Genomic DNA, 15,067 nt, shown 5'->3' on the forward strand with positions numbered 1-15,067 from the left:
AAATAAGTAATATAACATACTGGAAATGTATACATTATAATAGCTGTGTTGATTATTTTCCATATCCTCTGTAACCAAGGATCAGATATGTAATATATGCACACAGGCTGATAGAATCAGTGGCCCTTGGCTATGACACCCGTCGATCCTACGAGGGTTTATAGCCAGGGATTCCTCTCCATTAATGTACCGTACCATACAAGATTACAATAAACAATTCACACATCCACATGAGCGGCACTGACTACTCACCATTCCTGCTGGAGCCGTAGCAGTTCTTCCTTCTCGGGGGCCGTTCTGCTATTACTCAGCGATATTTGGGGATTGCTCGCGGTTCCAGCGTTTAATACCTCTTTAATGTCACTGGCGACAGTGAGATGAGATAACAATTAATCTCCACATTGCAATATGAATATGCACTTTTAGCCGCGCAGTTCACTCAGTTATTCAATTTTATAGCTAATTATCAACAAAGGAGCCGTTAACACCCTGACGAGCTCGCGGTGAGGTAGCGAGCGGCTTATAAATGTATACCCCGCATGCCAATAATCCAATATCACCGCACAACGCGGGGACACAACTCAGGTCATTATTTCCTAAGTAACACTGCTGAGTCTGGCATTTTATTAGGGCTGGGTGGTAGCGAACACTGGAGGATTTCCTTGTAGACTTTACTAAACCATTGTGCATGAGACGATTGCCAAATCATTTGGATCCACGACACCGGGGTAATGGTCGGCGCTAGGAGGTTTTATTTCACTGGATAATTAAAGCGTTCAATTATTTCTTGTTGGGTTTTTAATGATTAAATAAGAAAAAATCACGAGGATTTTTAAGAATTTGCTAATTTTGCAAATAGGGTTATTATGATTATTATGTAATAGATTGATCTTGTCTGACCGGTTGGGAGTGCTGTCTCTTTAACCCCTTCACGACCGGAAGTATTTTTGTTTTTGTGTTTTCGTTTTTTTTCGCTCACCTTCTTCCCAGAGCCATAACTTTTCTATTTTTTTGGTCAATATGGCCATGTGACGGCTTGTTTTTTTTGCGTGACGAGTTGTACTTTTGAACAACACCACTGGTTTTAACATATCATGTACTGGACAAAAGAAACGAAATTCCAAGTCAGGGGAACTTGCCAAAAAAGTGCAATACGCCTTCTGCAATTCCTGCCAGTCCGCCTGTCCCTCTGGGTCAGCTTGCACATGTTCGGGGTCTAACTGGAGGTAGCACCTTGCGTCCCTTGGGCATTCCAACCTGGCCCTCTTTGAGGGGTCTTGCTACGGGTGTCTGGGGATTGCATAGTCGTGCCCCCTGGACAGTGGTCTTGTGGTTCCACTAAAATTTCATTAAACGAATGTTCGCTTCGCCATCTGTGCCTCCGCTTCCATTCGTTACAACTTGTCCGATCAGCTCTGCTACATACAGGCGATGAACAGATCGTCTGTATGTAGCAGAAATGCTCACTTGCTATGACCATCGACCACCAGGCGGCGATAATAGCAATCTGGCTATGACAACCATAGAAGTCGGCTGGAGACCTCATGCCAACCCATCGGTGACCCACAATCATGTGACGGGGTCACCGATGGGCGGGGTTAGTGACGCGCTTCCGGAAGATCTTAATATATTTTTAGAAATAGTTAAAACACAGAGATCTTTGGATACTTATCAATTCCTCAAAGAATCTTTTTTTGGGATAATGCCATATATAATTACTCATTTATGTGATAAACGGAATGAAGGGTTATGGGGAAGGATCGAATCGTTGTCTTTATTTCCAACTGTCTGAACGACTCTGTTTCATATTTTTCATCATCAATCTGGACATATAGAGGGTGATAAGGCAAAATATCCAGGCACCCATTGAGAAAGCAACATGTGAACTTTGCATGGTGCCTGTGTAGAGGGTCTGGCAATATTCCTCTATATCAGCATTGTTATTGATGTTGTTTCCTTCCATTAGCATTCGTACTTATGTTCACTTTTACGTTGCAATTTTGGAATAAGCCTAGTTGAATACTGATTGGTGTCTGCATAAGTTTTTCCCATCTCATTTCAGATTTATCATGGTGATTAATTGTTGCTATTTTGCTTCCCGTTCCTACTTGATCCTTTTTTAATTCTTCTTGAAATCATTGTGATATGTTTTAAATATCTGTTAATAAACGTGTATGTTTTTAATCTATCATTTATGATTAGTCTTCTTGTAATTGTTTGCAGCTTCTACATTGCTACATTGTATCACTATACACATAGAAGAAATGCAGAATCCCCCGTATTTATTTTTGATTGAGCTGAACTTTACAGTGTAAATTACAACCTGCGATTTGGGCATTTCTTAATGACATCCTGCAGGGAGAGAACGGAGCGACCGTTCATCAACTTTATATACTCACAGTTGCTGACAATCTAAATGGTTTACAGTTTCCTCTGTGCTGGTATTTATCATGGCGCTACATCTGTAGACTTCCGGAGCATTGTGCTGCTTTCTAAGACATATTTACTTATTCCACAGAACAATAAGTTCCATAAATCATCCGCTTTCCACTTTCTACTTACTTGTTGACTTACATCAAATTCTCCGCTGACATAAATCATTACTCCAGTGCCCCGGCTCAAAATAATCCAATAAAAAGTAGGATATTAACCTCTTCATGACCAAATGATTTTCTATTTTTGCACTTTCATTTTTTTCTCTCCCTCTTTTTCCAAGAGTCGTAACTTTTTAAACATTTTTTTTTGTTATTATATCTATGTGAGGGATTTTTTTTCTTCTAGCACAAGTTGCAGTTTTCAATTACATCATACATTTTACCATATAATAAACGGGAAAAGTAGTAAAAAAAAATCCAAATCCTGTGAAGTTGTGAATCCAAATCAATTCAGCCTTTTTTTTTACTATTTTTTTTCTACAGTATTTAGGGTAAAAAAAAAATAGCCCAGTAATATGATTCTTCATATGTTATGGTCATATGAAACTTGTATATGTTTTTTATATAGTCATAGCCAAAAGTGTTGGCACCCTTGAAATTGTTCCAGAAATTGAAGCATTTCTCCCAGAAAATGATTGCAAACACATGTTTTTTTTATACACGTTTATTTCCTTTGTGTGTATTGGAACAACACAAAAAAAACATAGAAAAAAAAGGCAAATTGGACATATTGTCACACAAACCACCAAAATTGGCAGGACAAAATTTTTGGAAACTTTCCAAAATTGTGGGTAAACAACTTTGTTACAAGCAGGTGATGCTCGTTCACACTTACCCGTGGCAAGCAACAGGTGTGGGTAATATGAAAATCACACCTGAAACCAGATATAAAGGGGAGATGTTGACTCAATCTTTGCATTGTGTGTCTGTGTGCCGCACTGGGCATGGAGAGCAGAAAGAGAAGAAGAGAACCGTCTGAGGGCTTGAGAACTGAAATTGTTGAAAAATATCAACAACTTCAATGTTACAAGTCCATATCCAGAGATCTTGATGTTCCTTTGTCCACGGTGCACAACATAATCAATAAGTTTACAACCTATGTCATTCTAGCTAATCTCCCTGGATGTAGAAGGTAGAGAAAAATTGATGAAAGGTTGCAACACAGGATAATCCGGATGGTGGATAAGCAGCCCCAATCAAGTTCCAGAGAAATCCAAGCTGTTCTGCAGGCTCAGGGTGCATCAGTGTCAGCGCAAACTATCTGTCCACATGTTAATAAACTGAAACACTATGGCAGGAGACATAGGAGACCCCACTGTTGACATAGAGACATAGAAAAGCTAGTCTGCAGTTTGCCAAAATGTACGTGAGTAAGCCAAAGTCTGGCCGGCAAAGTTTCTTGTGGACAGAATAAAACCAAGATAGAGCTTTTTGGTAAAGCATATCAGCTTACCGAAAACATGAGGCCTGCAAAGAAAAGAACACAGTACCTACAGTCAAATATGGTGGAGGTTCAAAGATGTTGTTTTGCTCCCTCTGGTGCTGGGTGCCTTGACTGAAGATTACCAATGGGTTTTGGGTGGTAATGTAGTGACCAGTGTCAGAAAGCTGGGTTTGCGTCCAAGTTATGGGTCTTCTAGCAGGACAATGACCCCAGACATACTTCAAAAAGCCCCCAGAAATGGATGTGTGACGCCCAGGAGACCGGGATACCCAGCACCGGACAAATGGAGTCTGTCTCTTGAGGGGGATGTCACGGGTGGCTTGACCCGGTGCTGTGGCCTCAGGCAATGCACAGTGTAAGGGGTATCATGAGGGGACAGTACTTGATCAGCAGCAGATTCTCCCAGCGGTGACGATCCCGATCCTGGATAGATGGCTATTGTCCAAATGAAAGACTGAGGCACTGAAACGTTTAACCAGTTTACTTTAACATAAAAGGATTTACAACCAGTCCTGTCACCGGAGTCTGTATGGGAACTCTGAGTTACTTTGACCCTGCCGGGGTCTTCGCCTCTTATTGTGCGCAATTTCTGTGTGGCCCTGCTGCTGTATGTGAACTGGCTGCCGGCCCAATCTGTCCCCTCCGGGTCCTGGTTCGACGGGCAACCCGAGTCCTTTTATCGGTTTACCCCCTCTGGGAGTACCGCTGAACTCTGTGTCTGTTGCTGCATCCGACCCTAGTGAAGCTGATATCACCTCACGTTTTTCCGGTTGCTGTATTATATATAATGAATACAGCCACGGATCCGGTATCCGTCTTTGCGCCTGTTCTGGGTAGTGATTAATGCTACCCGGTTCTCACAATGTCCTTTTTCTCTATCCCTCTTCTCCTCAGGCCGGTGATTTAGGCCTGGTAACAGTCACAGGGCTGTTAGAAATTCAACTGTATGACCTCTCACTTTCAGCTCCTTAGCCCAACTGCCATTTCTTCTCTCAGACCAGAATAGATCAAGGGGAGTCTCTGGAGCTCCCCCTTCTGGCCGGAGGTGGTAGTGCAGTCTTGCTATTTTAGTATTTGTACTTACTGTCAGTAACTATTTTTGTGGCAAATACCCCTAGGGGTGCCACATTCCCCCTTAGTTAAGAACAGTACTCCGGGACTGTGGGACAATAACATTTTGAAATAACAATTAATATGTACAGAGTCTTAAAAATGAAAAGTTACAAAAACCACTCAAGGAAACAAAAATAGAGTTCTGTAAAAAAGTCACTTCAAATAGCGTCCATTAATACAGTTCTATCCTTGACGGTATTAGGAAAGGCACTGTACTTAGTGTCCAGGAATTTAGTTCCATTTTTCCAACGGAGTTATCAATATAAAGTCTAAAGAAAGTTCAAAAAGAGCAAAAAGCAAAGTTCAAAAAGCAGTCTTTCCGGAGCTTTGATTTAGTGCCTCCGGGCTGATAAAAAGTTCAAGAATATGCAAGAAGTTCATACAGACAAGTCTCTGTAGGCACTGGGCTTAAACGTTGCAGACTGATAACAATGACTATACTACATTTTCTATTTAACTATATACGGCATAACATATATACAATTCACATTATGAGCTTTATAGTTGGTAATCTGCATACCTGGCCGGTAATTGACCCTGGGTACTACGCTGTGATCTACGTAATAGCGGTGTCTCTTCATGTGGTGTACTACTGTCTACTGCGGATGTAGTATCTGCCCGCTCTGCTAAAGATAATTCTACGACTATGGAGTTGGCAAGTCCACCGTGAATGGGATTACTCTGACCAGGAATATGTTCTTCCTGGCCTGGAACCTCCTGTAGTACGGGGTCAGCCTCTTCCTGTCTTGGGACTTCTGGTATTGGGTTCGGTGTTGGGTAAAAGGCCACCATGGGAACCACTACTGCACCATGGTATGTTAGTAGGGTTTTGGGAAAGTCTCCTATACAGGTGTGATACACTTCCTCTTCTTTTTCCTTTACTGGTTGAACCTGTATGGGTTGAATAACTTCTGGTTCTGGCTGGACAACATCTGGCTCTTTCAATGCTTCCGGACACAATTTAAGATTGTCTCTTGACACTAGTACAGATGTTAAGCCTCCGTTTTTGCTAATGAGACACATTTTAGGATTATCCACTCTTGTTGGTAAAACTGTGTAGGGTACGGCTTCCCACTGATTGTCCAGTTTATTGGTTCGACGATTTCTCTTGAGCACTTGGTCACCCGGTCTTAATGGGGTCGCTAGAGCATTCTGGTTGAAAGTTCGCTCTTGTCTTTCTCTAGTTTGCTGAAGGCTTCTTTCCACACTCTCTTGCACTTGGCGATACTGCTTTTGCCGTATGATATCCCAATTGGAGTCTTGAACTTCTGCGTCTGGTTTCAGAATTCCCATTTTTAGATCGATTGGTAATTGGCCGGGTCTTGCACGCATAAGGTAAGCTGGGGTGCAGTTGGTGGAGCTCACCGGGACATGATTATACAGATCCACCAAGTCAGGCAATTTCTCTGGCCATTGATTCCTTTCTGTCTCAGGTAAAGTCTTTAGTAGGTCTATTACAATATGGTTCATCTTCTCGCATAAGCCGTTTGTTTGTGGATGATAGGCCGTCGTCCGGATCTTTTTGCAACCATACATATTACAGAATTCTCTGAAGATCTCTGATTCAAAGGCTGTACCTTGGTCGGTGAGAACCTGTTCCGGATATCCATGGGGTCTACAAAAGTACGTTTGGAACGCTTTGGCTGCTGTTTTTGCTGTCAGATCTTTTACGGGTACTACTACCAAGAAACGTGAATAATGGTCCACGATGGTCAAGGCATAGACATAGCCGGACCGGCTTGGTGTCAACTTCACGTGGTCTATGGCTACAAGTTCAAGTGGTTGTTTGGTGATTATGGGCTGCAGTGGTGCTCTTTGGTTCTTTTGATCGTTTCTTCTGAGGTTGCACGGGCCACAGTTTCTGCACCACTGTTCGATTGATTTTCTCATCCCGACCCAATAAAATCTTTCTCTTAGAAGTACTTCTAACTTTTTCCAACCGAAGTGACCAGCACCATTATGGTAAGCTTCGAGGACCATCTTCACATCTTGTTTAGGCACAATAATCTGCCAAACCAATTCATGTGTTTTCGGATTGGTGTATCTTCTACAGAGCTTCCCTTGATACAGGAACATTTTGCCTCTCTCTTTCCAGAGTTGATGCGTCTCTTCTGGGGCATCCTCATCGAGATATGCACTTTGCTCAGTCAACAGTTCCTTCACCAACTTCACAGCCGGATTGCTGTCTTGGGTGTCATCCCATCTATGGTGTGCTAACGGATTAAAATTCACCTCTTGTTGTTTCTGATAGGTACTTGACTGATGATGTTTTGCCTTGGGACGATGGAAGGCTGGTAGTTCAATTTCTTCAAGCTCCCCCGTTTCCTCTCCTACATCTCTCAAGTGTGGCATCCGGGATAGGGCATCGGCATTTCCATTCTTGCGACCTGCTCGATACTTGATTATGAAGTTGTAATTAGATAACCGGGCTATCCATCGCTGTTCTAACGCACCTAATTTGGCTGTGTCCAGGTGGGTCAACGGATTGTTGTCAGTATAGACAATAAATTCTGCAGCGGCCAGATAGTGTTTGAAACGCTCCGTCACAGCCCAAACTACTGCCAGTAGTTCCAATTTGAAGGAGCTGTAATTTTCTGAATTTCTTTCAGTAGGTCGGAGCTTTCTACTTGCAAAGGCGATGACTTTCTCCCGACCTTCTTGCTTTTGTGACAGCACCGCTCCTAGTCCCACATTACTGGCATCGGTGTAGAGGATGAAAGGTTGATGGTAATCTGGGTATGCCAGAACCTCTTCTCCAGTTAGTGCCTTCTTTAGTTGTTCAAAGGAGTCTTCCCTTTCGTCGTTCCACTGAAAAGGAGGGTTTCGGTTTGAAGGTTTCTTCGTCTGCCCTACCAAGGTGTCTTGCAAGGGTGCTGCCAACTTGGTAAATCCTTTTATAAATCTGCGATAGTAACCCACCAATCCCAGGAATTGTCTCACTTCTTTTGCGCTGGTAGGTCTTGGCCAATCCCTTATGGCGCTTATTTTCTCGGGATCTGGTGCTACTCCCTCCGAACTCACGATGTGTCCCAGGTACTGTACCTTTGGCTTGAGAAGGTGACATTTGGATGGCTTGACTTTCATGCCATACCTGGATAAGGCTTCGAACACTTCTGCCAGGTCTATTAAGTGTTGTTCGTAAGTCTTTGAGTAGACGATCACATCATCTAGGTACAGGAGGACGGTCTCGAAGTTCTTGTGTCCGAGGCAGCATTCCATCAGCCGCTGGAAGGTACCGGATGCGTTGCAGAGTCCGAACGGCATGCGATTAAATTCACATAGACCCATTGTTGTGGTGAATGCCGTCTTTTCCTTATCTCTCTCAGCCACAGGGACTTGCCAATACCCGCTTGTTAAGTCTAAGGTGGAAAAATAATTAGCAGATTTCAAAGCAGTTAAGGACTCTTCTATCCTAGGCAAGGGGTAGGCGTCTTTATGGGTGATGTTATTAATCTTCCGGTAGTCTACGCACATTCTCATGGTTCCGTCCTTTTTTTTGACAATCACTAGAGGGGCCGCCCAGGGGCTACAGCTGTCTCTTATTACCCCGGCCTGTTTCATTTCCCTCAGCATATCTTTTGCACATTGATAGTGAGCGGGCGGTATGGGTCTATATCTTTCTTTTATTGGGGGATGGTCACCTGTGGGGATTGTGTGTTCTACCCCTTCTATCCGTCCGAAGTCCAATGGGTGTTTACTGAAGACTTGTTCATATTCCGTCACTAGCCTATACACCCCTTGTTTTTGATGGGTAGGTGTTGAATTTATGCCCACGTGTAGCTGTTGGCACCAATCCTCCATTTCTCCATCTGAGCCATTGCCTTCCACCTGACAGGTTGGTTCTAAGGGCTCAATGGTTGTGATGGCATTGTTGTCAACAGTATATAGCTTTGCCATTGTAGCATACCTTGGCAAAGTGACCTCTTCCTCTCCACAGTTCAAAAGTCGTACCGGCACTCGTCCCCGGTGTACCTCGACTATCCCTCGTGCTGTGAGTATAGTGGGCCTGCTGTCGGTGTACACTGGTTCTATTAAGGCTTGATAATCTCGTCCCTTAGTACCAATGGCTGCTCTACACCATACCAGCATTTCTGTTTTTGGTGGGATTACAATAGATGTTGGATCACTTACCCTCACACTGCCGATTTCTCCACCTGCAACTTCTACCTGTTGCCTTAACATCAATACTTTTATTTCCCTCCGGAGAACTCTCTGCTGACAGGATTGGGCAGTTTCAGCAATTTGCTGTAAGACAGAAATGACTTCGGAAAAGCAGTTCTGTAACACATTCATTCCTATCAATACAGTTGGTTCACAGTTCCGCCGGTCAACATCAACAACAATTATACCCTGTTTCTTCAGTTCTACTTTACCAATCTTTATGGTCATTTCCCTGAATCCTAGTTTCGGTACCAACTTACCATTACTGGCCCATATATCTAGTTCAACATCAGAGGGCCCTTTATCAATATCTGCATCAGCCCAGTACCTCTTATAAAGGATATACGGTATAGATGAAATCTGGGAACCTGTGTCCAGCAAAGCGTTGAGGGGAATTCCGTCCAGCACGATAGGGATAATGGGTCGTCCTCCGATGTACCTGTCGTGCCAGGGTGTTGGGCCTTGAAAGTTCATTCCTGCGAAGCGGCCCGCATTCCCAGGGGATTCCCGTTTAAATCACAATCTCGTGCAAAGTGGCCCGGCTGCTGGCAACGGCGGCAAATGGGCTGTCCATCCGGTTGGTAGCGGTCGCGGGGTCGTCCTCTCCATGTCGGGTATCTCCGGGGTCTCATCCATGGAACATCCTCTCTACAGTTTGCCAACTCCATCTTGGGTCCTCTCATCTCCTGCATGGTTTTAGCCATTGAAGCAACAACATCAGCTAAAGAGTCAAGCTTTTGTTGAAGAGCCTCATTAGTACTGGGCCCCAGGGGCTTAGCAATGGCCCCAGACATAGCTGATGTCACTGGCACTCCCTGTTGTTGAGGTGCCTCTGCCATGGGTTGCGCAGGATCCTGATCCCGAGGTGCCTCTGCCAGCTGGAGACGTATAGCGCTCTCCTTTAATTGGGCAAATGTCAATTCAGGGTTCTTAAAAACAAGCATGCTCACATGCCCCCGGTGAGAAGGGGTGTAGAGTCCCTCAATAAATTGATTTCTTAGCAGTTTATCCGCTCCGGTGTTAAAAATGGGTTCAGCCAGTGTAAGTGATTTAAGGGCTTCCTGCAGGTTTAAGGCAAAGTCTCTCACGCCCTCATTAGCTTTTTGTTTGCAATTAAAGAATCATATTTTAGCTTTGCTGCTGGCCGTGGTTTCAAATGTAGCTTTTAATCCAGCAAATATGCGTTCAACAGTGCCTTTTAGATCAGCTGCCCATGCTGTGACTTCTCGCTTAGCATGGCCACTTAACTGCATCATCAGAAGACTAACACGCTGAACTTCACCCACGGGGAACATGTCAAAATGGGCCAGCATCTTTTCTCTGAAATCGTCAAGGGTATTAGGCTCACCTTCATACATTGGAAGCCACGGGCCACCCGGGGTATATGGCATCAGCACCGGCATGATGGGCGCCGCTCCTTGCACCGCTGCGCTACCGGACTCTCTATTGACACTCTGTCTTTCAGCTGCATTAGCGTCGCCGGGTGCTGCGGCGTCTCCGTGCTGCGACATACTGTGCCCCCTTAGTTAATCCGGACCCTTCCGGTCCTCCGCTTCCGTCGGGATAGTGTAGATTTGTTCCGCTGTGCAGCAGGATCGATTTTCCCCTTGCTCTGATGTCAGAGCGCTCAGCTTGGTGCCGCCCACAATGACACGCCCCCTGCTGCTCCCACCCACCGCGCTCTGTAATGGCGGATTCTGAAGTTTTTCAGTTAGACTGGGGCTCAGGTGATGGCGTAGCTCAATTAACAGTCTCGTGCCTAACGGTTATGAAGTGATTACCTCAGGGGATGGCGGCCATCTTTACTCCATTATAACCAATGGGGAAAAGTCACTTTCAATAGTTTTCAATGGGGAATGGATTTTTCTTTAATAAAGTCAATTTTCAAGATTTTTCATCCCAGTTTTCACAGTTTTGGGCTCCAATCACGGCACACAATACCCGGTATACGGGCTGGCTAGATCCTGTTCGTGACGCCAATTGTGACGCCCAGGAGACCGGGATACCCAGCACCGGACCAATGGAGTCTGTCTCTTGAGGGGGATGTCACGGGTGGCTTGACCCGGTGCTGTGGCCTCAGGCAATGCACAGTGTAAGGGGTATCATGAGGGGACAGGCACTTACTTGATCAGCAGCAGATTCTCCCAGCGGTGACGATCCCGATCCTGGATAGATGGCTATTGTCCAAATGAAAGACTGAGGCACTGAAACGTTTAACCAGTTTACTTTAACATAAAAGGATTTACAACCAGTCCTGTCACCGGAGTCTGTATGGGAACTCTGAGTTACTTTGACCCTGCCAGGGTCTTCGCCTCTTATTGTGCGCAATTTCTGTGTGGCCCTGCTGCTGTATGTGAACTGGCTGCCGGCCCAATCTGTCCCCTCCGGGTCCTGGTTCGACGGGCAACCCGAGTCCTTTTATCGGTTTACCCCCTCTGGGAGTACCGCTGAACTCTGTGTCTGTTGCTGCATCCGACCCTAGTGAAGCTGATATCACCTCACGTTTTTCCGGTTGCTGTATTATATATAATGAATACAGCCACGGATCCGGTATCCGTCTTTGCGCCTGTTCTGGGTAGTGATTAATGCTACCCGGTTCTCACAATGTCCTTTTTCTCTATCCCTCTTCTCCTCAGGCCGGTGATTTAGGCCTGGTAACAGTCACAGGGCTGTTAGAGATTCAACTGTATGACCTCTCACTATCAGCTCCTTGGCCCAACTGCCATTTCTTCTCTCAGACCAGAATGGATCAAGGGGAGTCTCTGGAGCTCCCCCTTCTGGCCGGAGGTGGTAGTGCAGTCTTGCTATTTTAGTATTTGTACTTACTGTCAGTAACTATTTTTGTGGCAAATACCCCTAGGGGTGCCACAGATGGAAACGAAGCGCTGGAGAGTTCTGAAGTGTCAGCAATGAGCCCCGATCTAAATCTCATTGATCACTTGGGAAGAGATCTTAAAATTACTGTTGGGAGAAGACACCTCCACATATGAGAGACCTGGAGCAGTTTGTAAGAAGAGTCATCCAAAATACGAGTTGAGAGGTGTCAGAAGCTCGTTGATGGTTATAGGAAGCGATTGATTGCAGTTATTTCTTCCAAAGGGTGCAACTAAATATTATGTTGAGGGTGCCAAGATTTTTGTCCGGCCCATTTTTAGGGTTTTGCATGAAATTATGTCCAATTTGCCTTTTTTTCTCAGTTTTTTTGTGTTGTTCCGATACATAATAGAAATAATAATCTTTTAATAATAATCTGTATTTTATATAGCGCTAACATATTCTGCAGCGCTTTTACAGTTTGCACACATTATCATCGCTGTCCCCGATGGGGCTCACAGTCTAAATTCCCTATCAGTTGTTTTTTTTGGAATGTGTGAGGAAACCGGAGAACCCTGAGGAAACCCACGCAAACACTGGGAGAACATACAAACTCCTTGCAGATGTTTGAACTCAGGGCTAAAGATGAGCGGTGTTCGAGTCGAACTGTTTGCCAATTTCAAATTCGAGCTGTTTTGGGCGGTGTTCGAGTCTATTGACAAACTAGAACAATTTGCTTAAAATTTGTCTGTTCGAGTTTCCGTTCGATAACTGTTCGTTCACCAAAAGCCTCGCTTGATTTGCACATTAAAACTGTTTATTGTTGTTATAGACTGTTTCAGTGTATAGTGGACGGGAGGAGGGGGATAGATCTGTGCTGAAATAACGCCGATCTCCATTTTTTTTCTTTCCCGCATTTACAGTGGGGCGGTGCAGTCTCTCAGCCTATCAGCAGTGCGCACACACACAGCAATGTGCATGTGATGCACACAAGCAAAGGCATGTGTCATTGGCTGTGTATGTCACATGTCCTTGCCCTATAAGAACCAGCCATTTGCCCCGTCGCCACCATTTCCTCACTGCTGCAGCTTAGTGTTAGATGGCTCCGCTGCTGCTGTGGGCGCTATACAGTCAAAGAGTCTTTTTTGGGAGTGAATTTTCTGAGAGATAGGTTTAGGGAGTCTGGAGTCGGGACTAGTTGTAATATCAGCCCTTTTCAGGGTAGGTTACAGCAGTTCATAGCACTGATTGCCAGGCAGGTATGTGCCAGTGCTGTGCAAGTGTTTGTCACAGCATTTGGTGTAATCTAGCTCAGCCAATCCTTTTGGGCTAGTAGCATTGTCTGATAGTCATCTGAGTAGCCCGCCTGTGAAGCTAGCTACACCGCCTTTCTATCTAAATTTGTACTGCATCTAACCCAGGAAATCCTTTTGGGCCTAGTAGAATTTGGTGCTACTCAGCAGAATACCCCACCCATGAAGCAAGCTACACCGCCTGTTTACCTAAGTACTATTTTTTTTAACGGCATCTGGCCCAGGAAATCCTTTTGGGCCTAGTAGCAATTTCTGCTACTCGGCAGAGTACCCCACCCATGAAGCACGTTACACCGCCTTCTTTCTTTCTCAATCTAACCCCTCGGCTCTGGGGTGTCCACTCTCCCTCCAGCTCTCTCCTTCTCACAGATGGACTACCGCGTGTAATCACACTGTGGTGAATCTTTTGGGCCCAAGCATAAGAAGTCGTCGAGGTAATGGATAATATGTGCCCCTTATAAATGTCCATTACGACACATTCGAGGAAGCAACTAAACGCCTCAAATAATGAGCAGGATATGGAGCACCCCATGGGCAAACGGCGATCTATGTAGTATACTCCTTCACAGAAGCAGCCCAATGGGAGGACACTATTCAGAGGCACAGGTAGTAACCGGACCGCCCCCTCAATGTCTGTTTTGGCCATTAGGGTGCCCCTTACCAACTTCTTGACCCACCTGATTGCCTCGTCAAAGGAGGTACAGTACATAGTACTGTACTTGGTTCCGCGTCGATGTTGTCGTTTACTGACCTGCCCCTTGGATATGACAAATGGTGGATTAGTCTGAATGTATTGGGCTCCTTTTTTGGCACAACTCCCAACGGGGTGTACCACTACGTCTTCTAAGGAAAGTGTTCTGAATGGACCCACCGCCATTCTACGAAAATATATATATTTTTTAATTTTTTTGTCACGACGTCTGGGTGTTGGTAGGGTGATTTAGATTTTTACTCCAGCCTTTCTTGATTTTAGAAGGGCATGACATGCCTATATCTGGGTCTCCTCCTCCTTTTACTCCTCCACCTCTTTTCACATGACTATATGTACTTGTGACTTTTCCATGTGTTTGTTGTGTCTTCTGAGCAGTTTGTCTGCTTATGGACACCTTTTAAGGTGTTTTCTATGTGTTTGTATGTGTTTGTGTGCCATTGGTTTCAATGGGGTTCGTCGAACACGCCCCAATTAGACGAACCGAACTCGACACTAGGGGGGTGGCTCAACACTACACAGGACTCCTGCGCTGCAAGGCTGGAGTACTAATCTCTGAGCCACCGTGCTGCCCAAGAAATAATAATAATCTTTATTTTTAATATAATAATCTTTATATAGCACTAACATATTCCGCAGCGCTTTACAGTTTTGCACACAATATCATCGCTGTCCCCGATGGGGCTCACAATCTAGAATCCCTATCAGTATGTCTTTGGAATGTGGGAGGAAACCGGAGTACCCGGAGGAAACCCACGCAAACAACGTACAAACTCTTTGCAGATGTTGTCCTGGGTGGGACTAGAACCCAGGACTCCAGCGCTGCAAGGCTGCTGTGCTAACCACTGAGCCACCGTGCTGCCCAAGAAATAAACATGTGTAATTGTAATAATTTTCTGGAAGAAATATTTCATTTTCTGGAACAATTTTGGTCATTATGACTTTATTTTAGTTGTAAAAGAAAATCAGAACTTTTGTAAAAAATAATTGGTTTATGTCATCTTTTTCTAAGACTGGTAACTTTTTTATATATTTCTGTCGACTGAGCGGTATGAGATTTTATTTTTGGAGTCCCAAA

General features: G+C 44.7%; 1 long non-coding RNA gene across 1 annotated transcript in view; it reads right to left on the bottom strand.

Annotated features, from left to right (window-relative positions):
• The window catches only part of LOC138647593 (uncharacterized), a 113,164-nt gene that overhangs the window by 9,178 nt on the left and 88,919 nt on the right, over window positions 1-15,067 (bottom strand). Inside the window, exon 3 of the long non-coding RNA XR_011315005.1 lies at window positions 253-363. This is a non-coding gene — a long non-coding RNA (uncharacterized lncRNA). The remainder of the gene's footprint in view (window positions 1-252; window positions 364-15,067) is intronic.

Source organism: Ranitomeya imitator, chromosome 8 (assembly GCF_032444005.1).
Source record: "Ranitomeya imitator isolate aRanImi1 chromosome 8, aRanImi1.pri, whole genome shotgun sequence".
NCBI classification, from domain to species: Eukaryota; Metazoa; Chordata; class Amphibia; order Anura; family Dendrobatidae; genus Ranitomeya; species Ranitomeya imitator.